This window comes from Arachis hypogaea, chromosome 12 (genome assembly GCF_003086295.3).
Source record: "Arachis hypogaea cultivar Tifrunner chromosome 12, arahy.Tifrunner.gnm2.J5K5, whole genome shotgun sequence".
Taxonomy (NCBI): Eukaryota; Viridiplantae; Streptophyta; class Magnoliopsida; order Fabales; family Fabaceae; genus Arachis; species Arachis hypogaea.
The window spans coordinates 47,660,183-47,673,214 of record NC_092047.1 but is presented as its reverse complement, the minus strand read 5'-3'; positions in this window follow the sequence as shown (position 1 = coordinate 47,673,214).

Genomic DNA, 13,032 nt, shown 5'->3' with positions numbered 1-13,032 from the left:
TAACTGTTTGTATAACTCTTCTAACACTTTATAGTTGCTCCCTAGAAACTTTTAGTTTTTAATCAAAACACTTTTACTCTTGGGTTACTATTTGGGTAACCTTTGAGTTTTTAATGTTTTAATTTTTTTAAGACTTTTGTGTTGATTTGTTCTGGGGGTGTGCTGGCCGACTTTGGCGAAAACACATTTGTCTTTAGGTTGTTTTCTCAACCTTTTATGGTGATAGCGTTCCTTGGGTTTTCCAGTCTTGCCTTAGGATTGGGTGTTTGAGCTTTCCAACCGGCATCTTTTTTGACGATTTTGAGGTAGTATTCGTTTTATGAACTTCTACCTTTGCTTTTTGGACCTCGCCTTTTCTTAGTTGTGTTGTCAACCTTCTTGCTTTGGCGATATCGTCCTTGCAGCTTTTTAATCAGTTTCCAATAATTTTCTAGGTAGTGTTCTTATGTAGAACCTTTTCTTTTGAGTTTATTTGGACGACTTTCAAGCCTTATTTTGGGTTTGAGGTTGCCCTTTTGCTTTTTAGGTAGTGTCCTTTTCGGACCTTTACCGTTTAGCTCGGTGGTTCTAACACTTACCTTTTTGGGCCTTCGCATGGCTAAGTAGGCTTTGTTCCCTTTTTTAGTGATCCTTTAGCTGGTTTGACTTCTCTGTCGGGCATTTTCAAGTTATTTTTTGCAACCCTATTTTTTGTCCGACCTCGTCTGGTCGCTTTGTATAGGTTGCTTTTATAAATTCTCACATTAATTTTGGCTTTGTCTCTTCACCTTGCCGACCTCTATCTGATCGGACAATGAATTTTGCATTTTTCGAGCATAAATTAATGCGCCTTGGTAGGAAAATCTTTTAGGGAATCTCTATGTTTATTAAAATAAAATGCAATAAATAAAACCGTAAGTAAGAGTATGTACATGTGTGGGGCTACCCTGCAAGTCGGGCCACCTTGGGGTCTTGACCTGGTGTCTCATTAAAAAACCCTTTAGTGGGAACAAGAGTACACCTTGGCTCCAGGCCTTTCTCTAACTATAGTGCCTTCTTAGGTTACAAGCGTGCCATGACCTCGGGAGCTCCCGCCCTAGGAGGTCGGCCAGCTTGTAGTAACCTTTTCCTAGTACTCCCATGATCCGGTATGGGCCTTTCCAGTTTGCCGCCAGCTTTCCTTCTCCTGACCGTCCTATTCCGATGTCATTTCGGATTAAGATGAGGTCGTCGATAGCGAAACTTCATCGGACTACCTTCCGGTTGTACCCTGAGGCCATTCGACACTTCAGAGCTTCCTCTTTTATCCGAGCTCTTTCTCGGACTTCTGGAAGCAGGTCGAGTTCTTCCTTTTGTGCTCGGGAGTTGGCGCCTTCCTTGTAGAAGATCATCCTAGGGGATTTTTTGTCCACTTCTATGGGGATCATTGCCTCCATTCCATAAGCAAGTCGGAAGGGTGATTCCCCGGTGGTGGAATATGGCGTTGTTCGGTATGCCTACAGGACTTGGGGGAGTTCTTCAGCCCAGCTCCTTTTGCATCTTGTAACCGATGTTTCAACCCGGTCAATATGACTTTGTTGGTGGCTTCCGCGTGTCCGTTGGCTTGTGGGTGTTCTACCGAGGTTAACTGGTGTTTGATTTTTAGGTCGGCGACCAGGTTTCTGAAGCTTGTGTCGGTGAACTGTGTCCTGTTGTCCATGGTGATGGAGTGGGGGACTCCAAACCTTGTGACAAAGCTTCTATACAGGAACTTCCAACTTCTCTGAGCGGTGGCAGCGGCCAATGGCTCTGCTTTGATCCACTTTGTGAAGTAGTCTCTTCCTACTCTGAGGAATTTGACTTGTCCTGATTCCTGGGGGAATGGTCCGAGGAGGTTGAGCCCCTACTTTGCGAACGGCCAGGGCGAGGTGATGCAAATGAGCTCTTCAGGCGGGGTGACGTAGAAATTGGCGTGTTTTTGGAATGGAGGGTAGGTTTTGACGAACTCGGTTGCTTCCCTCTGTAAGGTCGGCTGGTAGAAGCTGGCTCGGAGTACCTTTTTGGATAGAGTTCGAGCCCCGAGGTGGTTGCTGCACATGCCGTTATGAACGTCCTCCAAGACCTCTCTTGAGGTAGAAGTCGAGACACACTTTAGGAGGGATGTTGAGATTCCTATTCTGTATAGGATGTCGTGTATCAAGGTGTAGTATTGTGCCTCCCGTATGAGCCTCTTTGCATCCTTCTTTTCTATGGGGAGTGTTTTGGACTTGAGGTAGTTGATTATGTGGTCATCCATCCTTAGTCCTCGTCTGCTATGTTTAGGACCATCTCTTCCCCTAAGGTTGATGGGTACTGTAGAGTTTCTTGGATGAGGCTTCTATTATTGACCCTGGTTTGGTGCTGGCTAATTTTGAAAGTGCATCAGCTCTGGCATTTTGTTCCCGAGGTATATGTCGGATCTCATGTTCCATGAAATTCCCGAGCTGTTCTTTGGTTATGTCTAGGTATTTTTTCATGGTGGGATCCTTTTCCTGGTAACTTCCTTCTATTTGCGAGGTGATTTCTTATGAATAGCTGAAAATGGTAAGTTTTTGGGCTCCGACCTCCCTAGCCAGCTTCAAACCAGCCAGTAGGCCTTCGTATTCGGCTTGATTATTTTGAGGCGGGGAACTCGAATCTTAAGGAGAGTTCGAGTTGGGTCCCCTGGTCACTTTCCAGGATAACTCCTGCTCCATTCCCAGCTTTGTTTGATGAGCCGTCAACGTACAGGTTCCATTCAACGGGGGTTCCTAGGGTGTCAGTATACTCTAGGACGAAATTAGCTAAATACTGGGACTTGATGGCCGTGCGAGCTTCATACTTGAGGTCAAATTCGAACAACTCGATCGCCCATTGTAGGATTCTTTCCGCTAAGTCGGTTTTCTGCAGGATGCCTTTTATGGGTAAACTTTTCTATCTTTTGGTAGTTTAGTTCAGCCCCTTGCAAAGCCTTGCTAATGAAGTAGACAGGTTGTTGCCCATTTTTGTCTTCTCAGACTAGCGCTGATGCTATCGCCTGACTTTCAACGGCAAGGTATAGTATCAGCTCTTCTCTCTGTTGAGGTCGGGTCAGGATGGGTGGTTGCCCCATGAATGTTTTGAAGTCTTGGAAGGCTTGTTCGTATTCTGGGGTCCATTCAAACTTCTTCTCTTTCCTTAGTATTGCGTAGAAAGGGAGAGATCTTAGCGCCGACTTGGCCAAGAATCTGGACAGGGCCGCTAGTCTTCCGGTTAGCTGTTGTACCTCTTTCACGCAGGTCGGGATCTTCATCTTGAGTATGACTTGGCATTTGTCTGGTTTTGCCTCAATGCCTCTCTATGTAAGCATGAACCCTAGGAATTTGCCGGCCTCAACTGCAAAGGTACATTTCATCGGGTTTAGTCTCATCCCGTACTTTCTTATGGTGTTGAATACTTCAGCGAGGTCGGGCAACAGTGTTTCTTCTGCTTGGGTTTTTATTAGCCTGTCGTCTACGTATACTTCCATCAGTTTCCCGTTGTGGTCGGCGAACACTTTGTTTATCAATCTCTGATATGTGGCCCCAGCGTTCTTGAGTCCAAACGGCATTACTACATAGCAGTAGTTCACTCTCGGGGTTAGGAATGAGGGCTTCTCTTGGTCGGGTCGATGCATTGGGATTTGGTTGTACCCTGAGTAAGTGTCCATGAAGGAGAGGTACTAGAATCCCGACCTGGGTGTTGATGTTCAGGAGGGGATAGGGGTCCTTTGGACATGCTTTATTGAGATCAGTGTAGTCTACACACATCCGCCATTTTCTATTTGGCTTTTTGACCAGCACGACGTTGGCCAGCCATAGTGGGTGCTTGACCTCCCTTATGAACCCGGCCTCTAGCAAGGCTTGCACCTGTTCCTCCACGACTTGTGATCTTTACGGGCCAAGCTTTCTGCGCTTTTGTTGCACTGGTCGAGATCCAGGGTACACTACCAGTTTGTTGCACATTAAGCAAGGGTCTATGCTGGGCATGTCCGTGGCCTTCCATGCGAAGAGGTTGGAATTATCCCTTTGGAACTTTATCAGTAGCTCCTTTAGGTCTTCTTTTAGGTTCGTACCTATGTTGGTTGTTTTATCTCTGGTGTCGCTGATTTGGACCTCTTCTGTCTCGCCTTCCAATTGGGGATGAAGTTCCTCGCGAGTTCGAGCTCCTCTGAATTCGATTGTATTGGCTTCTTTACCTCTGGGATCGCCCTTTAGGTTAAGGCTTTCATTATAATAGCGTCGCGCTAACTTTTGGTCTCCTTTGACGGTGGCTATGCCTTCTGGGGTTGGAAACTTCATGCATAGGTGGGGCGTGGAGACTACCGCAGCGAGCTGATTTAGGGTTGTCCGGCCTATAAAAGCATTGTACGCGGAGTTCATGTCAACCACGAGGTAATCTATGCTCAGTGTCCTGGACTGGGTTCCCTTCCCAAAGGTTGTGTTCAGTGGGATGTATCCGATGGGTTAGATCGGAGCGTCTCCTAACCCGAATAGGCTGTTAGGATATGCTTTAAGCTCCTTTTCTTGTAGTCCGAATTTGTCGAGGGCGAATTTTAATACGATATCTGCGGAGCTTCCCTGGTCAGCCAGTGTTCGGTGGAGGTTGGCATTGGCCAGTATGATAGTAATGACCACAAGTTTATCATGCAACGAGATGATATCGACAGCGTTTTCTTTGGTGAAAGAGATAGTGGGGAGGTTAGGCGACCTATCCCCTTTTCCTACGTGGTGTATTTCCTTAACGTGTCTTTTACGGGATGATTTGGGGATCCTCCTCCTGCGAATCCTCCGTTGATCATATGAACGTGCCTTTCCGGGGTGTAAGGGGGACGTTCGGCCCGTCCGCCCTCTTTATCCCTTCTTCTCTTTTTTGGTTCGTCCATTATGTTGCCTAGAAATCAATCTAGTCTTCCTTCCCGGGCCAGTGTTTGTATAACATTCTTCAAGTCGTAGCACTCGTTTGTGGGGTGTCCGTAGATCCTGTGGTATTCGCAGTATTAGGTCCGACTTCCTCCCCTTTTATGTTTAATTGGGCGAGATGGTGGGATCTTTTCTGTGTTGCATATTTCCTGGTAGACGTCCACTAAAAATACCTGAAGATGGGTGTAATTGTGGTATTTCCTGGGCTTCTCTGTGGGCTGGTCCTCCTTTTTTCTTGACACTTTATCTTTGTCACAAGATGGGTAGTAGAACCCGACTTTGGAGGTTTTCCCTAGTCGAGATTTTTTCTCCATGTTAATGTATCTCTCAGCTCGTTCCTGTACTTCTGTCAGGAGGTTCTGTATGTCGAGGCATGCTTTGTTGAACCTTTTCATGTATCTTCGGAGGCTTTTTCCCGATCTTCCTGTTTGATCCATAGCAGGCTTGGAGCATGTTTAGCTTTATCCTTTTGTATCGAGAATCTGGATAGGAATTTTTTGGTGAGGTCGTCGAAGCTTGTGATTGATCTTGGTGGTAGACTGTCGAACCACTTTATAGTTGTTTTGGTGAGAGTAGTCGGGAAGGCTTTGCAGCGAGTTACGTCCGAGGCATTCTTGAGGTACATCCGACGCCTAAAGTTGCTGAGGTGATGGCCTGGGTCAGATGTCCCATCGTATGGGATCATGTCTGGAGCTTTGAAGTCCTTTGGAACTTTAGCTTTCATAATTTCTCTTGTGAATGGGTCTTGCTCCCTGTGGGGGCTAGTGTCGTGGTCGGATTGCATAGTTTTGGCTTTGAGGTTAGCCTCGAGTTTTTGGAGTTTTTCTTCTAGCTCTATGCGCCATCTTGTTTCTCTTCGTAGATCCCCCTCGGCTTCTCATTTTCATTCTGCCTCTTGTTCGAGCTATTTGAGGAGGTCTTGTTGCTCACGGATGGCATTTAGGATTTTCGCATTCTGTGCTGGTTTATCTTTTTTGGAAGGATTCACTTCTTTTGGGGACGGAGGTGTGGCATCTGTGTTTTTTGTTAGTGTACCATCCTCTAAGACAGAGGTATGGTCATTGTTAGGAGGGTCATTTGCCATGATGTTGGGATGACTTCCAAGTTCCCTGATAATGGCGCCAATGTTCCGAGGGTTACCTGAAACAGAGTGGTCAATCTCAGGCAAGACCTTCTGGTCCGGTTATAGTTACTGTATCCGACTTGTTGCAGCGGAGTAGTAGCTCAGTCCTTGGTCACCGGTGGGTGGTGGTACCTGCAAGTGACTCCGATACTTAAGTGAGTACGGGCTTTAGGCAGGTTTTTTGTAGAATTGGAGTATAAGTTATACCTGGGTGCTCCAGCGTATTTATAGTAGTGTTTGATGATCTTCCTTTGAGATAAGTTTGTTATCTTATCTTATCTTTCATGGGTGAGATCATTATTTGTGGCTAACCACTTTCTAGTAGCGGCAGTCCTTTCAATCTAGGCCTCCTTGGGCTTCTGTGGCGATCTTCTGAGCTCTTTGAAAACAGTCCGTTGTAACGGGCCGACCTTTTAAAGAGGTCAGTCCCTTGCCTTTGTGCAACTCGGACCTTATAGCTCGGTCTAGGGTATCAACTGACATAAATTCTCAAACAAATGGATAAAATTGGATCAAACTAAGGTGGAGGTAATTTAGTGATTACCACCACCCACTAATGTAAAGGAAATAAGAAGTTTTCTAGGACATGTAGGATTTTACAGGAGGTTCATAAAGGATTTTTCAAAAATCGCAAAGCCCCTGTGTAACCTGTTGATCACTGACACTCCATTTGTTTTTGACAAGGAGTGCCTGCATGCCTTTGAAACTCTGAAGGCCAAGTTCATCACTGCACCCATTATTTCTATACCCAACTAGGACTTACCATTCGAACTGATGTGCAATGCCAGTGACCATGCATGCAATTGGGGCAGTCTTGGGGTAGGGACATGATAAGCTCCTACATGTCATTTATTATGTCAGTTGTGTTCTAAATGATGCACAAAATAACTATACTACCACCGAAAAAGAGTTACGTACAGTGGTCTATGCCATTGACAAGTTTAGATCTTATCTAATAGGGTCTAGGGTCATTGTATACACTGACCATGCTGTTCTCAAATATCTTCTCACCAAGCAAGATTTTATGCCAAGGCTGATAAGATGGATACTACTCCTGCAAGAGCTTGATATAGAAATCAAAGACAGAAAATGGTCAGAGAACCAAGTGGCAGACCAGTTATCTCGGATTGAGCCAGAAGCTGGAACTGCACTTCCCTCTACTGAGGTATCCAAAACATTTCCTGATGAGCAACTCTTTGCAATTCGGATAGCCCGTTGGTTTGTAGACATTGCAAACTGCAAAGCCATAAGGTTCATCCCCAAGGAATACAGTAGACAGCAAGCTCGAAAACTCATGCATGACGCAAAGTACTACTTATGAGATGAACTATACCTCTTTAAAAGATGCTTCGACAGAATAATCCGCCTGTATGTGGCTGAAGAGGAAGCACAAAGGATCCTATGGCATTGCCATAGCTTAGAATATCGAGGACACTTTGGAGGTAAGCGAACAGCCACCAAGGTCCTCCAGAGTGGCTTTTATTGGCCAACAATCTTTAAGGACACCCGAGAGTTTTTGCGTAACTGTTACAGTTGCAAAAGGATTGGCAATCTTCCTCACACTCAAGACATGCCTCAGCAAGGGATCCTGGAGGTTGAGCTATTTGATGTGTGGGGAATAGATTTCATGGGACCTTTCCCACCCTCATTTTCAAACGCCTATATTCTTGTGGCAGTAGACTACGTGTTTAAATGGGTTGAGGCAGTCGCTTCACCCACCAATGATGCAAGGTGGTGATGAAGTTCCTCCGAAAGCAGATCTTCAGTAGGTTCGGTGTCCCAAAGACACTGATCAGTGATGGAGACACTCATTTCTGTAATAGACAGCTTGACTCCTTTCTGCATTGTTATGGCGTTCGTCATAGAGTGGCCACACCATATCATCCACAGACAAATGCGCAAGTTGAGGTCTCCAACAGAGAGCTAAAAAGGATCCTGGAAAGAACTGTGAATAGCTCTAGAAAGGATTGGGCAAGAAATCTTGATGATGCTCTTTGGGCATACAGAACAGATTTCAAGACCCATATAGGGACATCACCATATCAACTGGTGTACGGGAAGGCATGTCATTTGCCAGTGGAACTGGAACACAAGGCCAACTGGGCAACCAGATTCTTCAACCTTGATTCTAAGGCAGCAGGAGAAAAGAGGTTACTCCAACTAAATGAGTTGGATGAATTCCGACTTTCTGAATTCGAGAATGCAAAAATCTATAAGGAGAAAACTAAAACGTGGCATGACAGGAAGATTGAAAAGAGAACTTTTGCATGGTCTAGAATTCAGAATAAATTCCCGTTGCAAGTATAGTTTCTAAACCAACAAAAGTCCTTTCTCACAAACGTTTTGGTTGTCACAAGTAACAAACCCCTTTGAAATTGATAACCGAAGTATTTAACCTCGGGTCGTCTTCTCAAGGAATTGCGGGGAGGTGTTCTTATTATTGGTTATGAGTTTTGTAAATTGTGGGTTTTGAGAGTAAGGAACGAGTAATTTAAATGACAAGTAAAATAAATAAATAACTATAAAATAAACTCTTGGCAAGGTATGAAAATTCGGAAGTCCTATCCCAGTTATTCTTATGAGAATTGAAGTTAATCCTACTTAGTTAACCTTTACTAAAGCAAGGAAAGTCAAGTGAACTAATTTGTTAGATTTCCCAAGTCCTAGCCAACAACTAAGGAAAGACTAGAGTTAGTGGAATTCAAGTCAATTAGCAGACGTAACCATCAATCACGATAAGTTTAATAACTCATGAAAAGCTAAATAAGAATTACAAACTGAAATATCTCAATTACATTAATAAGAGAAAATCAATCTAACATAGAGAGTTCATAAGCCAATTGGGCAACAAAACTAATTGAAGGAAAGCTTTAAAATATCTAAAAGTAAAAGAGAAATATAATGTAAAAGGAATATTGAACTTGATAGAGAGTTAAAATACTAAATTGAAATAATAAGAAATCCTAATCCTAAAACCTAAGAGAGAGGAGAGAACCTCTCTCTAAAAACTACATCTAATTCTTGAAAAGTGAATAATTCGAGAGCTCTCTCTGAATGGATGCACTCTCGCACTTTATAACCTCTACTCTGTGTTTTCTGGACATGGATCTGGGCCAAAAAGGGCTTCAGAAATCGCTGGGAGCGTTTTCTACAGTTTCTGGTGCGGGGCGTCTGTCACGCGTCCGCGTGGGTCACGCGGTCGCGTCATCTGAGAGTTTTCCTTGTCACGCGTTCGCTTCGGTCACGCGTACGCATCATCTGCGCTCTGCTCAAGGCACGCGTCCGCGTCAGTCACGCGTTCGCGTTGCTGCCAATTTCTTCAAAAACTCCATTTTGTTCTTTCCTTCCATTTTTGTATGTTTCCTTTCTATCCTTTAAGTCATTCCTGCCTTAGGAGATCTGAAACTACTTAACACACAAATCATGGCATCGAATGGTAATAAAAGGTAATTAAAATAATTATTTTTAAAGCATAGAAAACATGTTTTTTTATATATATCACATAATAAATGGGTGAAGGATTAAATAAATCACTTAAATTGAGCACAAAATATATCATAAAATATGGGTTTATCAACCTCCCCACACTTAAACAATAGCATGTCCTCATGCTAAATCCAAGATGAAGAATAAGGTAAGGTTAAAGTGGTGGAATCTCATGCAATGCATTCTATCCTAATTGTAACTGCCTAAATGAGTCATGCAATTCTAGTTATTATTCACTTGTATATAAATCTTGCATGTAGTTAAATTAATTTCATATCCTCAAGGAATCATATATGCATAGCCAAACCCTAGATAATATTAAAGCACCTTTACAATTCAGATGGGTAAAAGTATTTCACAAACTTGTAAGACAATTAACAGTTAAGCAGAGATATATGGTGATGAGCTATTGAACCCTCACTGGAATTTCTGTTTACTCTCTAGTCACTCAGTGTTTAGTGGGTTAATCACTCTATTCTTTTTCTATCCTTACTTTCTACAACTTTGTTCTTCATCTAACCAATCAACAATTATAGAATACAGACATACAAAAATCATGAGGTCTTATTCAAGGTTGTAATGGGGCCAAGGTAAAGGTAAGGGTATATGTATAAGGCTAAGTGAGCTAATAAGTGAATCCATGATTAGTCTAAGGTCTCACCTAACATACATACTTGATAAGTCAAAAGTTCTTTAACCTATTTGCCCAAATTTTTCCACTTTGTATTGCAAGCTCATGCATTTAACTTTGATTTTATTCCATGTGCACTAATTCTTTTTATTTTGCAATTGTAGAATTTTTGTATCCCCTTTATTTAAATACTAAAACTTTTTTTTAATACACATGGTAATTCAATTGTTTTGATTTCACATGAGCATGCTTCCCAAATTTTTATTTTGAAACATCTTTATTCTTTTTAACTTCCTACTTTGTTTCTATCATCCCATGTTCCCATAAAATTTCCCACACTTGAACGCTACACAATTTCTATCTTAAGCTAGCCAAGGATTCAACTTGGGATTTTTATTTTATTTTTCTGCTTAAGGCTAGTAATGTGGTTTATAGAACAAGAGGGGATTAAAAAGCTAAAGGGGGCTAACAAGGGTGATGTAAAAGGTAGGCTAATTTGGAATAAGTGAGGAAAAATTCAAATGATGGCCTCAATCATCTCTTAGTATGTATCTATATTGTATAATTGAACATATAGATTAAAACAAAGTAAAGAACATCAGAATAAAAAAGAAAAGCAAAACGCACAGGAATAAAATTTATGGTTTGAATGTAACCATACAATTAAGCTCAAAACTCACAGGCTGTGTGTTCTCCAGCTCAAACAGCATATATCAGTTATATATGTCATGCAAGTAAAAATTAAGAGTTCCCATTATTCTCAATGTAAATCTTTAGGGTGGCCCTTAAAATCTTAGTGTTGTTCCTTGATGAAATGTTGTTAACTAACTAACATGAAATGCTATATATACAAGGTGTGTGGATTGTTTTATTATGTTAAAGTCTCTAGTTTACTTCCTTTTTGATTTTCAATTAAACCAAACTATTATATGCCAAAAGGGTAAACTATACTAATTAATCCACATATTCTATAACTAATAAGTTTTATATTGCAAATTAAACTAAATGGCTAAAATATGAACTAAAGTGCAAAATGTAAAAATAAAGTAAAAATACATGAAAAGAACAATGTATATGTACTGAAAAATAAAAATAAAAATAAAAATACAGAAAAATAAAAAAAATAAGATAAAAGAGTCTGTAGTGGTTCACAAAAAAAAATACGCCAGAGATGGCGACCTCCCCACACTTAAAATAAAGCATCGTCCTCGATGCTCACTCAAACTGGGTGTGGAGGAGTGTCATCTCCGGAAGGATGGGCTGATGGTGTCTTTGTGGTGGCCTGAGGGTCTGCAGACTGGATAAGGGTAAGAGGGTCTGTCTGCTGCAGTGGAGGCTCTGACTGTATAGGAATCTCAGGATCTGCGGCCTGTATCTGGGGTGGCTCCCACTACTGTGGCGCAGCCTGCTCTGGTCCTGCCTGGGCAGCCTAGGTAGGTGTCTCCTCCTCGTGATCGTCCTCCTCCACCTTAGATGTATCAGAGGGGGTGTCAAGTTCGAAGGTGATGTCGCCGCCAGATCGGATCATCAACTTGAGGTGCTCATAGCGTCGCTTGTTGCGACGCTCCATAGAGTCCAAGTGTAATGACCCAATTTTCAGTATGTCTAGATCATACCGGAAACTGAGTGCTACTAATTTGTCTTCCTAATTATTATCTATTATTTATCATATGATCCTGATTTGTTGTTGAAGTGTTGTTATTTTGCGGAGTAAATTTTTTTTTCAAAACATTTAAGTTGTCAGGCATGAACATACATAGATGAAATCATAAGTAACAACAAGATAAGCAGTCAAAAGTAAACACACATTTATATAAATTCATACATCTCAAACAACTGACATCATTCAGTCATCCAGCCTTTATTAGATCATAGATCTTTAGTTAGAACACCCCTAGATATAGCTAGATAATAACCTTATACATATATATATATATATATATATATACAACATCCCAGGCCCTGACCTGTTCAAGGAGTCCATAAGCTGGCGCCTAGGCTAGCCTAGACTCTTCACTCACGTAGTCCCTCTAAACTATTAATGTGAGGGAAAGTACATTCTAGGTCTTCAAAACTCAGGTTAGGTAGAGCGTCATCAGCGAACTACGGAAGGGTACTCATGCTTCCATCTGAAGGGTGAAGGGAGAGAGAAGGGGTAAGAACTGGGGTGTTCTTAGTAAGGTCGGGGTTATTAGTTAAGTTCATTAACTCTGTGTTGCTTAGAAGACAAATAGCAGAATACAGAGAAGCAGTAAACAGAAAATACAGATAAATAAAGAAATTAAGAAATCAGAAAGCAGAACACAACAAAGAATACAAGAAAATAAAACACAGACACAAATAATAGAATACAAACAAAGAAATCACACATTCATACAACAATCATAACAGAGGAAATGCACAACCAAGTATGATGCATGTCTGTCCTATGCAGGCCATGAGCTCACGTGTCGGTTTACACCCTGCAGCCCGACATTACCTAGGAACTAGCCCTAGATATGGCTTTATCTCTGTAGGTGAACTTCGGCCTACAGAAATAGCACTCCTGTAAGTGAACTTCGGCTTACAGGAATAGTTCAATCACAACACAACAACTTTCTATAGGTGAAATTCGGCCTATAGAAATGGCACCTCTGTAAGTGAACTTCGGCTTACAGAAATGGCGTCCCTGTAAGTGAACTTCGGCTTACCGGTATCACAACTCTCTGTAGGTGAACTTCGGCCTACAAGAATAACAATGCTCTGTAGGTGAACTTCGGCCTACAGGACCTCTAGGGCCAAAGAAAAAACAGCAGATGAACATAAAATAGAATATCATGCCATAAGACTTAACTCTTTATCTTTATCCTCTTTTCCTCTCTTCTCTTTGACTTTTG